This window comes from Centroberyx affinis, unplaced genomic scaffold (assembly GCF_046629955.1).
Source record: "Centroberyx affinis isolate AG114_WGS23_722 - 3 ecotype Tasmania unplaced genomic scaffold, CSIRO-AGI_Caff_v1 ptg002323l_1, whole genome shotgun sequence".
In the NCBI taxonomy this organism is placed as follows: Eukaryota; Metazoa; Chordata; class Actinopteri; order Beryciformes; family Berycidae; genus Centroberyx; species Centroberyx affinis.
This window is the reverse complement of record NW_027280592.1, coordinates 313,380-318,601: the sequence shown is the minus strand read 5'-3', so window position 1 is coordinate 318,601 and position 5,222 is coordinate 313,380.

Genomic DNA, 5,222 nt, shown 5'->3' with positions numbered 1-5,222 from the left:
AGAAAATCTGGAAGCAAGAAACTTTCTCCAAGACAATTTTACCAAGTAAATGTCCTGAAGTTACATTATCTGGAAAAAAAATGTCAGAACTGGTAAAAATGATCTGCCAGTGCAGTGAGATTATTTCACAAAGAAAAAATCCTAAAATAAGCTTGATAAGTCTGGATACAGGATAAAATAACTTCACAAGTTTATCAGGTTTTGCAGTGTAAAAGACGGAATCAAGGACGGAAAGAAAGAAGGAAGGAAGGTAGGAAAGGAGGGAGGGAAAGGAACAGAGAGAGAATAAGGCGGAAACGTATTTGTTTTTTTTTTGCTCTGTTCTACTTTTGTGTGTGAAGGTGAAGGAGGGCCTGCGGTGTGTGATGTGGAAGAGCCTCCTGTGACCTTTGACCCCAGAAGCCCGCAGCCTGGGCTTCATGCTCACTGTAGGGTGAAGGCGAGCCGGCGGCCGCGCTCCGCTGACATTTACCTCTATTCAAATGAGGCTGGAGGATTATGCATGTCGGCGCGCACGTGCAGCGGCTTCCTTATCTGGCTTTGTTGCTGCTGACCGGCTCCACCTCCAGGGGGAAGATGGGGAATTTTATTGGAGACCGTATGCTAATACGTACAAACAGTCTTTGACTCGTCTCGGTCTCCATTTTGACTCAGATTTGTTTCGTTCTCAGCCGCTACTGGATGTTGACTCCACTTTTTCCTGCCTGTCTAGAAATATAAAAAGGCTAGAAGGGCACTCGGAGAGCGCAGACCTCCGCCAAGGTTCGTGCTATTATTGCTTGTTCGTGAATCGGATCCGGATCCGCTTCAAAATTTTATGGGTTCTTCCTTGGCCCATGCTACACCCTTCCACGAAGTTTCATGAAAATCGGGCCAGTAGTTTTTCCGTAATCCTGCTAACAGACAAACAGACAAACAAACAAACGGCACCGAAAACATGACCTCCTTGGCAGAGGTAAAAATAGGTAATTACAATTCAGACAAAATCCACTGCATTGATTAGTTTAGATTTAGATTCATTTTTGCTCTTACCCACCTTTAATCTCATGTTGTTTCTTATGTTTCCTTTTATCAGCTTTCATTTACGTATTTATTTCTTCTTCTTTTAGTTTTTTTCTCTTGCTTGTGCTTCTTATTTTTATCTCCTTATGTATTTTTTTTTTTACTATTCTTGTTTATGTCCTGTAGAACACGTTGTAGAGCACAATGTACACTAAGTGCAACATAAATGTTTATCCATACATTTACAATACATTTAAAACTAAAATGAATGAAAACACTGTTATAATCATTTCAAGATATTTCTTTATGCATTCAACACTAAAAAGTTGAATGCTCTTTAGTTTAAATTTACAAAGAACAAAACATTACAGTCATCTTAACACAAACTCGCTAGCTGGACTTCATGAGAGGAATTCACTGGTGATTGAATAATTTTCTGGACTATTACAATAGTCTTTTTTCAGCTCCAACATTCATACTGATATTTACCTGGGAGTCATGTGCTGCTGGCTACTGGTCAGTTGCAGTGGAGAAAACAGGGGAGAAGAGTCAGTTATTCTTAGTTATTTCCCCGCCCAGATGTTCCCAGCTGGTCCAGAGATTCAAACCCACAACCTTCTGGTCACAAACCTGCTTCTCTAACCTCAAGGCTGCCAGCAGACACATTGTTATGATGGATTGTGTAAAGACAACACATGAACACAGGAAACAAAGGTACAAAGAAACACATGAGGCAAATGTGTATTCATGCACACATGAACAAAGACACTGAAGCACTGATGACATAAGGACAATACACACACACACACACACACACACACACACACACACACACACACATCTCACTCTATTTCTCCAACTCGCAGGACAGAATCTGAATCTGAATCTGACAGACTTCAGGCGCCATCTGTTGTTCAAAGCTCATATCTAATGTAACGTCATGTTAAAAATCCTTGTTTTTCCTTTATAGACTGTAGCACATTAAAACATGTATTAAATCTATAGCCAGAGGACAGTTACATTAGCCTAAAATAATGGAATAAAGTGTATTTGTTCCAACAAAATGCATGTAATTTTGCTGGCATCTTTTTTTTTTTTTTTTTTTTTTATTATAACCAGAGTGTGCTGCCATTAGTGACTGGCGCAGAAACAAAATCTAGAAATAATGTCATTATTATAAATTTCGCACAAGCATCATATCTCAGTCTGTTTGGATCTTGTCGACCTTGAAATGATAATTCAAGAGAAAGGGACTTTAGTTGCTGTTTCAAAGGTGGAAAGGTTGCTTTCATATGTGGGCACAGATATTGACAACACACATTTACACACACTGATCGAGATGAATGTCCACATGCGCGCACACACACACACACACACACACACACACGCACACACACACACACACACACACACACACACACACGCACACACAAACCCCACAATCTGTCACAAATTATTGATTTCCTGCTTATCTGCTAATCAACCTAATGCACTGCCTGGACGCACACGATGACCGAATGCTGAGTGTGTATCTGTAGCATGTGTCTACTGTCTGTTTTTGAATTATATATAAAGTCCTGTTGTCCCTTTAATTTGTGCCTAAATACACTTTTCTTATGACATTGGTTGTTGATATGTGTCTCCACACCAAGACACATTCCTTTACGTTTATTATACTTGGAGAATGAAGTGATTCTGTTTGTGAAATTATAATAAATCCACTGGAATACTCAGACTCACTAACATAATCTGATGATTCGCAGTGAGTTTCAGTCTACTGACAGAATGTGAAACAAAACAGACAATTTATTCCAAATTACAGACTGAAATTTCAAAAGTGATGTCATCATGATCTGCAGCCATTATCAACTATTACTTCTGTTGAGTTTAGTAAAATGTTTGTGTGTACAGTATTCACAACCAAAACATATTTTCCCTTTGAATAAATTAGTGAGTAATCCAACAAGTAATCACCGGCAGTACTGTGTAATCTGACAACTCTTCCATTCAATATGATTCAATAAATGGACTGTAATGAATTACAGTCCATAGTTACCGTTTCTGTAATCAGGTTACGATCATCTTAATACATTAGTTACAGTAATTACAATTGTACATAGGGTTGGACCAACATACTGGGCCGATACTGGCCTTTAAATAGAAATATCAGATATAGGCCAGTCGCTTTTACTAAACAGCTTCAGAGGCTTTTCTACCCCGACAAGAATACAATTCTAGGGGAAACACTGAATATTTTGGCATAAAAATCAAAATTCTAAACATAGTATCAACACAAAATATCAATCCAAAAATATCTGTATCAGCCTTCAAATACGCACATATCAGTCAAACCCTCGTAGTTCGTTACTAAGCAACTCTGCACCCAATCTGAGCTTGGATGACTCTGTAACCAGCCTCCTACAATGGCTGCCACAGCAACACATCTGTGACTGGAGGAGCATATTTCAACAGCAATAAAATATCCAGTCTTACCCACACTTTCTAACATCCAAGACAGGTTTCTAGGCATTCACCCTAGTTTAAAGACCCCATGACACGACATCTTTACTTCCTTGATTTGATGTATTTCCTGTTTAAACAGGATGTTGGGGCGGGACATAATGCAGGGAGGGATCAATCAAAAGTGTAAACCAATGGGAGATCAGTTAGGGAGAGAAAGGCAGTTTGATTTGATGGGAGGGGTGGGACTGCTCATCTCATGGGGACTTTAAAGCTACACCAGGCAACTTCGCACTTTGGCCTCCCCAAGTGGCAGCAAGTGATAACTGTTTTTTGTTTTGTTTTGTTTTTTAATTTGAAGGACTTCATTACCCAGAAATCATGTAACGTGACAAAAACTCTCAAACACTCCTTAGACCTAAATTTCATCATTCTTAGTGTCTGGCGAGGGTGCAGGTGGTCCAGTTTTCTCTAGACAGAGCACTTTTCTGCTCGCTGCAGCTTAGGAGCAAATTCTGGATTTCACCTTTTAAGTTTCAATTTGTCACTCCCTGTGCAACAAGAAGAGTATTCATAACCGACACTGCAATTTCAAATAAAGGCAAATAAAGGGCGATGGGATGCTCTTCTCTGTTGCAGCTCCAATTTGTTATTCAGACTGATAAGACGGGTGTATTTTTACATCAAAATGTTGCCTAGTGCAGCTTTAATAGGGATAATCCTATCAGATCCTGTCCATTTGTAAACATTGTGATTTACAATCTATATATATTCCTCCTCCAGTACCTTCATCCAATACATTCAAATATTTCACAGTTGTCTGAATTAATCTATATAACCACTGATTACTTATGTACATGTTCATATTACATATAGTACACTCTTTTACATGTTAGTACTATACATCCAGTGACTGAATATGGAATGGCGAATACAGGTGTGGTGTAGTTAAAATGTGGCAATCACAAAAATTATTAGAATTTAGTGGTTAGACAGGAATTTAGTCAAATACATGCACACACACACACACACACCTACACAGGCACACCACACACACACATACACACTTCTTCTATTCATGTATGAATCAATGGCTGACGTGATTCTATACTCTTGTAGTTGTTTCAGAAGTGTTGGAAATGACAGATCAATAAATCAGTGGCAGGCCAACATGCTGGCAAACGTACACAATAAGACTTTGACATCTGAGAGAATAAGTGAAACCGAAAAAAACGTTTCTGTACATAACAGGGAATCAGGTTGGGTGCAGTTCAGACTGTTTTGCCATCTTGTTGTTGCACTGGATTCTTCCACTGCTGCTCTGCTGGTTGCTACAGGCGGACCATGTTCAGATCAGTTCACATCAGTTCAATCTGCTCATATCAGTCCAGTTTATTCAATTCAGGTTTGTTCATTTGTGATTGCAATGCCATACCACTGTTCCTGCCACTAGAGGCCAGTACATAGCCGTCTCCGTTACAGTAAATGCTTTAGTCTTCTGCCACTAGAGAGCAGTATAGTCTCAGTATGGCGTCTGCACTTGTGTTATGCCACTTTAGTTCCATTGAAATTGCTTTTTTAATTTTCCCATATTCTACAACAAAATTTTGACTCTCAACCAGGTCTATAAATTCTGTTTTTGTCATTGTAATCCCATTTTAGTTCCTCAGGCGTAAGTCACTGTTGCTTTTCAGGCCCGTATAGCGCCACCCGTCCCGCGCCGTCCGTAGGTTGCCGCTGAGTCTCAAAACCAGCATCCC